The following is a 14,795-nucleotide window of genomic DNA, read 5'->3' as shown; positions in this document are numbered from 1 at the left end:
TTAACGTTCAAACCATCAATAATTTTAATCTAAATCCATTTTTTCCTTTTTATCTTTAATATAAATTAAGCTTTCAACCTTATCATTTATCTAATTTTTTTTTATCTTATCCTGAACAATACCAGTAGTACACAAAAAGACTAAAAAAAATTTCTATTCATCATAAATAATGTTTATAGTCCTATATATGCATGCAAAAAATGTATGACCTTTTCATATACAAGTATTTAAATATACATCTTTTCCTTTTATAAATGCCCTGTTTAGTAAACAAATGTCAATCTGCATGCACTTAAGTCAAACTCGGTCACCATGACCAAAATTGCACCAAAATGCATTTGTACTTTTGTCACAATATCAAAGAACCGAATTTCCTCAAAGGTAATTGGTTACCAATTTTAAAAAGATATCAATTTCGCATCTTATCTATTAAATATCGCAAAACTTAAAAACACATTAGGTAAGACATTACATAACAAAAACAACTCAATATCCCAATACAAAGTCAATATCACCTCAATAAATTATAAAATGGCTTGACAACAAAACCTAAATTTGAGGTTTTCTAGTTTATTTAAATTGATTCCCTATTGAAAATGAATTTATGTCATTAGTTATAGTTTTCAATATAAAATTACATATACATTTGGATGATTGGACTATGTCAAATAGATAGTTACACAAAACAGAGGGTCTTCTAGTAAATTTATATAAATTGAAAAACTACTATATACAAAAATTGTATAATACAGATAGAATTTAAGCTGCTTATAATTAAAAATTTAACCGTATTTTAGAGTTTCATTCATAACCAAAGGTAAAGAATTGTGGGAACTTTATAAAAATCCTTACGGTTATTTAAATATTGATGATTAAAATGATATAATGTTTCGTAACAGAGATTTGGATGTGTTCGGTCAATTTTCTAGTAATATACTCTTATCTAATAAAATTACCACTTCTAAGTACTTCTTTGATCAACAGGGTGTGTCTTATAACAGGTAGAAAACACCTGATATAATAACAAGTTTTAAACATAATGAAATATGATGAAATAAATAAATTGAGGCTAATCCATAAAACAATAGATTTAATCTTATAACAACAGATAGGGTGAAAAATAACATTTTCCAATTTTTTATTTAACTGTTAAGTCAAATACTGATAAATTAAATAAAAACATTTTTCTTTTAAATATGAAAAGTTAACTCATTTTTAACCTTTTAAAGGGGCATTGGCTATCAAATTATCATATCTAATTTTAACATACTAAAACGTACAAGTATATCTAAATTATGAAAAGTCTAAAATAAACATTGGCTGTCAAATTATTCATATCTAATTATGAACATACTAAAACGTACATGTATATCTAAATTATGAAAAGTCTAAAATAAACAATTTACAAGGCTTGTTATATGTATCATGGTTTCATGTGTATTTTAGTCTAGCCGCCTGCATCTTATTATCTATCCAGTTAACCTTGGAAGACTGCTGGTATGCATATATGCAATATAAACATAAATATAGATATAAATAGATAACAGACTTGTGCAATTGGATTTTTCTTGGTCTACTGTTATAGTTATATTTTAAAGTCGAGAGGCTGTTCTTTATTGAAATAATAAACTAGACCAAAATTCACCATGATCTGTAATATGACCTACATGATAAATAACAAATTGGATCAACCTTACACCTTTCTATCCATGTAGGAAGAGTTAAAAAAAAAAAAAGAGTTTAAAAGATACAATTCCCTAAAAAAAGGGGGGACTTAAACAGAGCTATACCGAAACTCCATAAACATATAAAGTTATAACTTTGAAAGAAATTGTAAAAGATGGATCGACAGACTGGTCCAGACAGACAGAAAGATGACAAATTCTGTAATTCTTTGAGGCTTTGCCAGCAAAGGACTTGTATGTATAGCACAGCTTCCTTAAAGGATGACGAGCACTGAACTTATAATCAATCAAATGTCAAGATTATCAAAAAGAAAAGATGCCAGAAAATTTAAATTATGAATCCTGGAGATTTTTTTAGTGCATAATTCTAAGGAACAGCAGCTCAAAAAAATACTTCAACAATTAAAAAACCCTTTGTTGTTAACCATATATAAGGTTCATTCTGAATCAACAATGGTCAATATGTCTGCATATTTACTAGTCAATATCAAACTGGTATTTTTATATTATTAAAACAACATCCATGCTATAAAAAACAAAAGAAAATTTAAATCAAGAAGCAAGACCAAGCAGAAGTACTTACAATTCTTCATTAATATGGTAGATGGTTGACCTATCCTACATTAAACCTAGCCTAGACACAAAACTTATTCTGATCAATTACTATTAGACACTTCCCTCCCATAGATGGAATCATACTAAGAGATCCAAAGAAAAATCAATGTTCTAACGTCATATCATAATGGTACTCTGTGATTCATAAACAACTATTGATTTGTAACTTGACTGTTTAAGAGTAAAATCGCCATAAAGAGACTAATTCTGTATTGTTCTATGGAAATATTCTCTTTTTATTTTATTGATTATTGATATACTCTTGGGTGGGATAAATTGTATAAGTCAATAATTTTAGGGTTAATAATTAATTTCATCATTATATCAATTATGGCGAGACATTAGCGTCGGGTCAAACATGATGAAAATAATTATTTAAGACAATTAAAGGAACAAATTAAAATAAATTATTATCAGGCTTCAGCCACCACCATAAGTAAAAGTGTAACCCTATTTAAGGAAACAATATATTTTTTAATGAACGCTAGTTAACAATGCAAAACAAAAGGTATTATATGTCAGACAGTCAATTAAACTAGTTCATCACAGTTAGAATAAAAATAAGGAGATGTACATGTATTATGATTGCTAATGAGACAACTATCCACCAATTGAAAGTTCAGATAAAGTGGGTATAAGCAATTGTAATAGGCTGTACAACCTTTAACAATGAGAAATACCCATAATGAAGTCAACTATAAATAGCCCCGGCATGAAAAATAAAAAACAAATCAATTATGAAAACTAACAGCCGAGTTATAATTTTTTTTTATGAAAAAAATAAATATAAGGCAGTTATCACCAGTTTGTCCAAAACATTTTTCTGTGTAAGTCAATAGGCTTACTAATCTTAAGATTTGCAATGCTTATTCTTAGCGCCAAAGAAGATATTTCATATTAAAACTGAATTTTGTTCTGCATGAGCCCAGCTGACTTATATAGGAAAAAACCTAATTTTCTTCTCTAACCTGTAAACTGTTTTTATAAAGCTGATAAAAAAACTTTAGTAATGAATTCCATTTCCTTATGTAACTTGTCTTGTCTGAGAGCTCAAAATCAATAGTACTGCACTAAAAACATATAACTCTGTTACATATAGAGTATTGATTATTTTCTAGAATTTCATACAATATTTGTCTTTTATACTTCCACCCAGGGACGTATATATAAGTCCTTGTTCCACCAAATATTTTTTTCATTACTACAATAGAAGACTCAAATAATATGATATTTAAAAATATCTAAGCCTAATCCAATGATCCAATTTATAGATGGAACTTAACTCAAGGACATGTCAAGAATAAAAAGTTACTTAAAAATATAGAAAGAACATTTTGTTCAAAAACAAAAACCCATTATCTACAGGCCCGTAGCCAGGAATTTCCAAGGAGGGGTTCGTTTGACTCACAAACTTGACTTTAACAGTCACAATTCGAACAGAACATTGACTTTAACAGTGCTTATTTGTTTTCAGGGGGGGGGTTGGACAAACCCCCTGGCTACGGGTATGATCGAGAACATAAGATGAATTCATATACAAATAATTCAGACAACATTTTTATTCAGTTTCAATCTTTTATTTTCTGATTTCAAAACTTGTAAACTTGTGCTAAATTATGAAAACTGTACATTTTGAGATAAAAAAATATTGGAAATTAAAAATACACCTTCATTGACTTTCTTAGGATTCTGTTTACACAACTATTTATACAACATTAATAATCTACACAGTCAGGATTTCTAATTCGTCAAAATTATCTCCCCATTACTCCAGTTCATTTTCAAAATTGTAGAAATAAAAGCCATTGTAGGGATGACAGGCTGCCAATTTTGCTCTTCCAAACCTATAAATTTATCTATATAGCACCAATATGATCCTTATATGTCAGTTGTACTTTAAAAGACAAATGTATCTACAAGCTAGTGAGCATCAGTTAATGATCTTGTCGTCATTGATTCAACTTAAAACTATTGTCTGGTCGGTTGTCAAGTGGAATTTTAGAAAATTCTTATAAAATAATCTAATTAAATATTTCGTGGAAGGGCAGATTAAAAATGTTCAGAGGTTGAAGAGCATAAAGCCTAGTTATTACACCAAAAAAAAAAATTTTTTTTTGAAGATATGCATTTTCATCATCCAACTTAAAAGACTGTCGTCAAGTACTTTTGGTAAAAAAATCATTAGATAGGTATTATATAATTGACCCATATATTTCATCTTTTCTTACTTTGATTTATTTATGTTATAAAGTCAACCAGTAGCTTTGATATATATATAAATGATAGAATCTGAAGCAAGATGATATATCAAATACTCTTGCTTTGTACGTTTTAAAAACAAAATATTCACCTCAAACACTCCTTAACATAAAAAAGTGCACTTGATTTTCTCTTTTCAATACAATTGTTATCAATTTTTTGGATTTTTTTCTTGAGTCACATAATGGAAGAGCAGAGAGCAGACACGAAAATTACTGAACTAATAGATTGATATGTTCTCTGTCTGTGGTAAAAAAAAAAAATTCAAATCAGAGGTTATGCATTTTCTACATCCAACTTGATAGAAACCCATGTCAACAATCTAATTGTTCTGCATAACTATGTAATAGATAAATTGAAAACTTGTGCAAATGGTGTTTTTAAAATAAAACACTTTGCTATTGAGAAGAAAATTGTTGTTTAATTTGTTTCTATTTACTTTTAATTTTTTTGTTACAATAGTAAACATTACAGTAAGCATTTATCGCCATCTCTAACATTTTTCAAAGAGCTTCAATTCTTTTGTTCTATTTAAATGGGTTTCCGCCTGCTACATTTTTGTCTACCTTTTCATTTTAATGGAGATAAGTCTTGTTTTTTCCCCACAAAAAATCAAACAATACTGAAATATTATTTTATTTTTCTGTTCATATTATACTTATTTTTGGCAATCTAAGTCAATCTTAATATGTATAATGCTTTATCATGTTTATGATGGGAAACAAGTTTTGCACTTTTTAATCACAAAATTTTCAAACTATCAAAACAACATAAAATTACCAGGGTTCTACATATTCATATAACATTGTTTAAAAAATTCAATTTTATCTACTTTTAAAGGGAAATAACTCTTGTATTTTTATCAGACAATTTTCAAACAATTTTGACACACATATAAATACTGTAAATTTGGACACATGGATAGATCATAAAGAGAGACAGACAAACTGGAAAAGGCCTATATTTCAGTCACCACATGAAGTTTGATTTTCAGGGTTCAAAATTAAGCTATTTATAAATGAATCCATAGTTCCACTTACCTTAGTAATCTAAAGTCTTGTGTCATACATGCATCATCACATATCAGAGTGTTTTCTACCATGGTAGCTTCACAGATTCTCTTTTTTCTCTAAGTTCTTCCTTCTAACACTCAATGACTTTTTTAGGCAGTCTGAGTCATGATATTTTTAATAAAATGTATATAATGAATAAATATATTCTAAAAAGGAAAAAATAAAATTTCACTTTTAAGCATATTTCAATTATTAATGAAAAAACAAGATATAGATATACACTCATCTCCTATAGACCACTTTCGAGTTCATCCGTCACCGGAAAAAACTCGTCAATTATACGCGCCTTTATCATCGTCATTTGTGCGTTTAGGGGCGTTGTCACTTCCTTCCAATGTTGAGCGAGTGGTTGGAAAACTATAATTCTATATTGTACGAATTATTCGGCAAATTGAATTCTCAAAATTGACAATCAACACTGCTGTCATTAGGGAAATGTCAGTAAGTACCTACAGAGCAACCATTATTTCTAGTTTATCCTGCACAAAGACGATCACTAAGACGCTTGATGAACGTAAATAGTGCAGGGATACAGGCGAGCCCCTCTATCTGGTAAATGACGTCATAAAGGCGTGTATAATTGACGAGTTTTTGCCGGTGACGGATGAACTCGAAAGTGGTCTATTACATGAACATTTAAATATTTATGATTTGTTGGGTTGCTGTCTTATTGTTTATTACACTATCTCCTATTATACTTTTGTTTTGTTGTGTTGTTCAGTTGGTCTCATTGAAATATTCATATCATATTATATTTTATTCAGACTTACCCTATATATATATGTAAAATGAATGATTTAAAATTGATGACATTTAAAAGCATAATTAAAAAATGTTTTGTTCCTGACACTCCTGAATTGCTAACTGAACATGCTCAATTACATGTATATATATCAATCAGGCAAAATAATGGATTGAAAGACCTATATTCAAACTTTAGTACTTGTAGTACCTTACCACAGCAAGTCAACATAGCCTTTAATATATATGTCATGTCACACCATTTTCTTCATCAACATCAGTATTTTTAGATACAGCAGACATTCGAAACAGCTTCATTAGCATCATATTGCTTAAAAAATCTATAAAAAAAATATATTGATTATTACACATTTAAAATGTTTAAATCATATTAGTCTTCAGAATTATCTGCATGGACTGTTGTTATTCTCTTTGTGAATTTGTTTCCTCTCATATTTTTTTTCAGTTACAATGTTCATTGTATTAAACATTCTGAATTCATGGTATTTTTCTTCTTCTATTTTTATTGTTTGAGTGAATGTAACTTTTTTCCAGCAAGAAGTTTTTTTCTTTCAATAACGCATATATAAGAAGGCTTCAACTTTATGGGGAATTCATATTTTTAGTTTCCCAATAGAAATCCTCTTTAAATAAAAGTAGAAAACATAGATTTGCGATTTTTGTTGTATTAATAGTTGTTGTTTTGCATAATACCATTCTGATGACTATTATCCCTTTCCAAACTTAACTTTGCAGTTATTTCTTAATCTTGTTTATGATGTTTGTATACAGTATGCACACCAGTGTCCCAGGTGTGGGGAAGAGTTCCTGATCCTGATCATATAATTTTGACAAAACTGGTCACAAGTTGTGCTAGCTTTTTTCATCTTGGTACTACATGTATAGGTTCTCTGAGTAATGTCACATTGAACATACTACATGTAAGATTTCTTTGTTTAAGCACACAATTGAGGCTCTTGTGTAAGTTCAGGCCTAGATGAATCTTGTGGGGATTGGAGGGGTCCTGATCCTGAAATCCTGGGCTTAAACATATGAAACAAATAAATTTAAATCCCGACACCCTGAAATTAGAAAAAAGAATTCCCAGATCCCGAAAGGACCTGCATGAGCCCCGAAATCCTGAGCTTAAAACACCTGATCCTGATGTCCCCAAAAAGGTCTGCTGCCCCCGGTATAAGGTCCATTCACGTCCAAAACACTTTCGCACCCTACAACCTATGTGAATGGGCGCGAACGGACCTGGATTAGCTGCCCCCCCCCCCCCCCCTCAATCTTAAACTCAAAAATTTCAAATAGTCAACTATCATATCTACTGAACATGTCATGTATCTTTCTTTGCTGGTCCAAAGATCTATTGGGATATTTGGAATTTAGTTTTTTGCCTAACTAGAAATTATTTGGAATGCCTAAATATATTATGTATTACTATAAATTATTTCCGTTTGTTTGTTTTTGCAAGTAAAATTTTGATGGACAGGGGGGCGTATATTTTTCTTGACATGCATTGGATATACAAGGAGAGGACTCATTTCAAATGTTTATAAGGAACAGTTACACCACAGTTACATCCTCTCTCTTTTACCTTTTATATCTGTTTATGATAATCTGCGCCTATTTTTGAACAAAAACCACGTGTACCATTTGTTTATGTTGCAAAATACTGCAACGTAAATTATAAAATTATCTATAACTGAAAGCAAAATAAAAGAAAGTAAATGAGAAATCAAGAGTAATGTGCATCCCCTATAATATAACAAACAGATCTTTATAATTCCACTTTTCATTTAAAAAAAAAAATATTTTGCAACTACCGTCAGTGGGTTTATTACCGCGTATTTCAAAAAAATAAAAATGTCAACATAGGTTTGCTGACAAAATGAGTCATCACTGATCGTCTCGCCGCCTTTAAATTGTCTTACAAAGGTGTGCAGACGTGCAAGTTCTGCAACAATCATAAAATAAGGTAAGGTTATATGACAAATACACATGTTGAAAGCTGCCAACCAAAACTTGCAAAAGTATAAATTTACAAAAAAGAAATGAAGATGTGAAGTATACTAAACAAGGTCACACATGAGTACCATTAATTAGCCAATATACAGTATTGAAAAATAACGGTGGTAAAAATGATTTAAGTCTGGAAAGTTATTGTCATCATGTGGTTTGCATGGAAGCACAACAAAAAAATTTCTTTCCATTATAATTAAGTTGCAGGAGAGAAATACATGTTATATATCTCTGGTTGGAGATATCTTGTCACAATGGAAATATTTAGGTTTCTGCTATGTCATGTATTTGACAATACTCATTTTTGTCAATCTCTTTTTCTGATCATATGTTTAATTGTCATATCTTTCATATTTATTACTTTATTACTTAGTACTGATAATCACCGGTCAATAGTAGTCATAAAACAAATTAATTTTAATACCTGTCGTAATCAATCAATGATGATTAGATAACATTGGTTTAAATTTTTACAACAACATGAATATTGCTACTTCTATCATGTCTATCATTTTGTAGTACAACAATGTACAAATAGAATTATATCAAACATGTCAAACAAGCAGAGATCTTTGAAAATAAAAAGTTTATTTTGATTTTTTTTCTTTATTAATGTGCATACCACGTGGTGCATACTTTCTTGTTTATTCATAATGCACAATGTACATTATAAACATGCCTTAATTAACAACATTTCTGAATTTGTTTTTTATGATAGTAGTTGTTGAATACTTTATGTTAGCCAAAAGCAAATAGGCATGTTTTTTGTCACCTGACTGACCCTAAGTTATACATTGTAGGTTCCTACTCTAAAGGAGGGCAAAAGATACCAAAGGGACATCATACTCATAGATCGAAAATAAACTGACAACTCTATTTCTAAAAATGTAAAAAGACAAACAGACAAATAATAGTACACAAGACATACATGTAACCATGACAACATGAACATAGAAAACTTAAGACTAAGCAACAGACTAAACACAAACCCTACAAAAAACTTTTTCCTGATTTTTTTTTAAATCAATGTGATCAGAAAAAACTCTTTTCCGTTAGCTTGATTCCATAAATAGGATCTGGAAGAATAATTATATACAGTACTGTTCAAAAATATCGATTCGACAACTTTTTTCTCCGATTTCCGTGTTTCTCGGAATCACACCGTGTACCGCGGATTTCACTCCTAAAATCCTCCAAAGATTCTCTCCCAACACCGCGTGGCTGTTAATTGGTTTATTGCCCATCGGATGTGCTTCAAATTAACGACGCGTGACAACATAATTGGATTACCCAGATAATTTACCTTTGAACATTTAATCGATCTTGGTTGCACAGGTGTGCTTTAAAATCACGGTATTATAAATTGAACAAATGTTTTCCTTTCTTTGACAGATAAAGATGTGACAATATAATTTAGAATAAGATAATTATTATCTTTTATATTTGTGTCTTATGCCGAAAAAGTATGAAGGAAATTGTTATTTTGTGTTTCTATTACAGTCCGGTCAGGTCATACATTGTGTTCTTTCAGCAAGGACGATTTTGCCACAATTAGTTTCTTTTATAACTTATTCAATAAGCAATATTACATGTATTAGTGCATTAATTGTTCATTATTAAAAAATCAACTGGCTAATAAAATCATGTTGTTTTTTCGGTAACCCGATTCATCGGATCATCAAGTAAACTTAATTTATTGAGCAATGTAAAATATGATGTTTCACCACCTCCGTTCATTTATACAGACTTTAATAATTCAAATTACGAACGGGAACTGTTAAATGACAACTCTGTTGACAAAGGAAATAATTTCAAGTGATATTGATAGTGCTCGTCATTTTCGCATTTTACGGAACGGTTTTCAAATTGACGAAAGTATTTATATCAATTTCGTCATTTAAATTTGGAGAGTGAAAAATATTTTCACATTAATTATATAATAAATGTACTATAATTCTACCGGTGTTTGACAAGTTTATGACGCTCAATCATTTTACGTTTACAAAAGATGTTAAAAGTTGTGATGATAAGTAATCCGCTTATCGCTATCCGATAGGTCACTAATCCTTTAATTATTAATAAAATTTATCAAACCTCATAATTGCCCATCATAATATTCTATTCCAGTTAAATCAGTCATCATTTTATTTTCAAAATTTCCCAACCGCCTACAATTTGCATTTCTTTATTGTATTATCATGATTATTGTCATTTGAATACAATCAATCACCCCGGACAATTTCCATCATAATTTCAATTAATACATCACCAACTGTAAATCTATATTATTGACCATGGACATATAACTAATGTACTTTCTTTTTTGAAAGATAAAACATTAAAATTCAAATAGTTAAAAATGTGTTCACGTTTATTCCGATAAGAATTATATTTTCCCGATAAATCAATTGTAAAAGGACCTTCTGGAGCCTCAATACGATTGCACAAAAATGTCGTTCTGCAACTTTATAAACCTTGAATGGACTTTCCCACGGTCGACCAGAAAGGTCACCTGAGTTTTTTTCCCGCCCTTTAAAAAAACTCGTGCTGTGGATAACATTGATGTTAACTATTTTTAGCATTTAACATTGTTAAGTAAGTCAAGTTCAAGTTCAACCCAAACTGTTGATAACTGAGATGTGTATCGTGGAATTGTCTTCGCACGGCAAATAATTGTTTTTAAAATCTTTTGTTGAAAATACACAAATTTACATTCATTGTGCGAAAGTTGATATTAAACAAAGACGAATTAATGCAGCTGGAAGTATTCCTGTTGTAACGGAAATGTATTATTATTCTGCTGTACTGCCAACAAATCGTAAAACGAAAATGCCGTAATTGTGAATGGTGAATAATATTTTCCTTTTTACTTAAATATACAAAACTTTCAAACACGTAATTTTATTTAACTGCTCAGATTAATTTAGCGAAAGTTTCCGGTTATTTTTACACAAGTATGCTCATTTCGTAAATAAAATATTAATTTTAATACTGGTGAAGACATCGAGGTCAAAATTAAGTAGTTTTCATTTTTTATAAAACTTAAATACAATTGAAAGAATTAACAACAACATTTTGCTTTTAAAATCTTTTATTCATTCCAGCAATTAGATAATCGTAAAAAGAAAATGCCGTAGATTTACACAATTATTACGGGGCAATTATTTTGTCTAGTGAATGGTGAATACATTTTCCTTTTAACTTGCATATATAAAACTTTTAGACTTATAATTTTTAAATAAAGACTAACTTTGAAGAAGAATATTTTGTTTTTCACATATTCCGCTATATTTTATAATCGTTTTTTTTTAAAGCAAGTACATTAAGGTTAAGATATTTTTAGATGGGCTAACAAAAAATACGAAAATATTTTGACTTTAGTTTTTATTACCACAAATGAAATTTAATTAGTATAAAAAGACATTTAAAATTATACACCTGTTTGACACTTAAACTGGTACAGTAGACCGGAAATATAATTCTTTATTACTTCAACCTTTACCTGTCAGGTAATCCAATTACCCATTCAGTCTTGTGCCGGTATAGATCAAAGTAGGATAAGGGCAATTAATTCCTCGGTGTAGAGAGTGAGCTCGTTATCACAATAAACATTTACCTGATTTTGGGAGAGATTACTCCCAAATTCCTCCCAACATTTTGGGAGGAATATCAGAGTTTTTCGGAGTGGCTCCGACATTTTCCTCGGTGTAGGGTGTGGGAGAGTTGGTACTCTTGAACAGTACTGTATATATAACACACTAAAACTATGCCAAAAAAAAGAAAGATAAAAATAAGAAATAAACCATAAGTGGTCTGCCCTCAACTGGGGTAATGTCCCTTTCCTTGCCTACATGAACATTTGTAAACATAACACTGTATTACATAACAGTTTTTATTTGTTCATCTTTCTCAAAATGGATCAGTTTCAGATTTTAAAGATGAGTTTATGTTTTATACAATGTCATATATGGACCATAATTTGGTATTCAGCCTTTGGTTTCTTTTTGTATCCTTTTTTATAAGTTCTAAAACTTTAACTTTTATTCTTTGGGTTGTGTTGGTGTTAGAATAGTATTAATGGAACAATTGAGTTTTTCGAGAAAAAATTAATACATTTTGATTCACCGTTTACGTGACAGGAAACTTAACAGGAAACCAATCTTTATTTTCTTTATTTTGCACAATATATTTCAAAAGACATAAATGAACACCATTAATAGTGTTATTTGCTTCAGGTTAATATTTAAAATCTATTTTCAATGTTAAATTAAAGTTTTTTTTAAACCCGACAGGAAACCATAAGAAACCGAAAGCACTTTTTTAGTTTTATTTTATTGCAAAATCTGCTTAAAATAATCTGAACAGTATACTTTTTCTTAAAATCCATCTTAAATGTAACAGTATTATAAAACTCCTAAATATGTGCTTGTTTTGAAAACAATTAGTACAATTTATTCAGGAATTTCCATATTTTCTTCATTGATACAGGATACCATAATCGTTGTATCTTGATGTTCTAGCCAAAAAAATGTATTTATATTTGGTTTTGAAATTCCAGTTATATACAATTTATTCCAAATCATTGGCAATGTAAAATTCTTTAAATCCAGTAAAGAAAAAAACTTTTAACTTGGAATTAGAAACTTTAAGATAGGCACCATGTGATATTTGTGACCTGTACACCATCTACATGGTTTCCACATTTTAACCTACTTTAGTGGGCTAAAATCAATAAAGTACTTCCTTTCAAGTCATGCATGGTAAAAGATTATTTTTCCTTTGACAATTTTATTGCGTTTCTGAAAAGTGTCTGCAGAACATGAATAAAAATATTAATTAAAAATTGTGACAAAGATACCAACTTTGTACATTCCAAGTGTAAGGGTATATTAACATGTATTTTTTATTAAATTATCTTTATTCACCTAAAATATCCAGTAATATTTACTGCTGAAGCAAAATCAATCCAACGAACATTGGCACCATGATAAGAGACGTAATTTCGATTGAATTTTCCAAGGACCCTTTACATCGTTATTGGGAAACGAAGTGTGTTAAAATGTCGGTCAAATCTGAAATCGATTTTGTCAAGTCATTGGGCATTTATTTTCATACAAGATCGCATGTAACATTATGCACATAGGAAAACTAATAGACCCCCGGCGCAATCTCTTTGAAAATTGTATTTTCCTTTTCTAAACAAGACGAAACAAGTCTACAGATTATGTTTGCTAACATCCCGTTGGAAACAAAAACAATGTTAAGACCTAGTTTTTTGTATATCTGGCTGTAAGTGTGTGACCACATGTTAGTCACATGTTTCACGTATGACCGGAAATGATTAGAACTTAATGACAAAAACAAGTTTAATAAATAACTTGACTTCTGTTTCGTGTGAAATGTAACGCATGACGATAACGTCATTTTCTAACTTAATTATTACGAAGAACAAAACAAGAATGTAAATCATCTCTGATTTACCTGTTTGAACATCTCGCGAGAGTTCATATTTGCATATTGTTGCAAAGAATTCTTTTACAACAACGCAGATTACAACATCTAAAATTTGCGTTACAAATGGGAAACCAAAGTAACGACAGTGTTCTTACACCTGCTACAGAAATACTAATAGTTCTTGGTATTTTCTTCTCACTATTCTTATTGTTCGATGTTCTTTGTTATTTGAAAGCAAAAGTTACGAATTTGCGGGTGATGATTATCTATAAATCAGTCAGTGTTATGCACTTAGGAAGCGAAATTTAACGCGAGAAACGACACAAAAATACGGTTGTATAATCTTTGAAATTTGTTAATTTCAATTTTTTTTCTAGAGAAGAGTAGCATACACTTGTATGTTGATAAAAATAATGGCATCTTTAGATGTAGTTACAACTTTTCTTACAGTAATTCACAATTTTATCACTTTTCTATAGTTACAGGAAACGAGCCCAATAGCAAATTATGGTCCATATGTACATTTTTGTACATACATGTATGCATGTACAATGTATATATATATATATACACAAAATTTACAAAAAGTTCCAACAAAGCATCTAGATTCTCATTTGCTCCAGGAATAAATGTTATTTCAACCGTTTGAAGGAACTGAATTAGATTGAAATTAATTTCTTCTAGTTGTCTCCCATAGACCGTTAGTTGTTTTCCCACGCTTCATGGGATATAGCCATTCAGCACGACAGGGCCGACTCGACTAGACGTGTTTCTCAGTTGAAATTTTTTATCTTGCTTATGTGAATTTATTTGATGTTATATGAAATGTTTTGATTTCATTAGTAATTATGTATTACTTGACTATATTTTGTCGACATGATATTATGTATCATAATGTGCAATTAAAATCAGCACATGGCACTGTCGTGTGGGTATTCAA

General features: G+C 30.0%; 1 protein-coding gene across 2 annotated transcripts in view; it reads right to left on the bottom strand.

Annotated features, from left to right (window-relative positions):
- Positions 1-5,747, bottom strand: part of LOC134695615 (tripartite motif-containing protein 2-like) — a 44,125-nt gene extending 38,378 nt beyond the window's left edge. Inside the window, exon 1 of one of the 2 annotated variants that reach the window (XM_063556911.1) lies at positions 5,600-5,747. The gene's annotated coding sequence lies outside the window, so the exon portion shown is untranslated. Of the gene's footprint in view, positions 1-2,268; positions 2,385-5,599 lie in introns of those variants that run through there. The other variant, XM_063556909.1, reaches the window with a different exon arrangement.
- Positions 5,748-14,795: the final 9,048 nt, after the last annotated feature.

Source organism: Mytilus trossulus, chromosome 14, assembly GCF_036588685.1.
Source record: "Mytilus trossulus isolate FHL-02 chromosome 14, PNRI_Mtr1.1.1.hap1, whole genome shotgun sequence".
Lineage (NCBI taxonomy): Eukaryota > Metazoa > Mollusca > Bivalvia > Mytilida > Mytilidae > Mytilus > Mytilus trossulus.
Note: the sequence above shows the minus strand (reverse complement) of the source record. Positions and strands in the feature narration are given on the sequence as shown.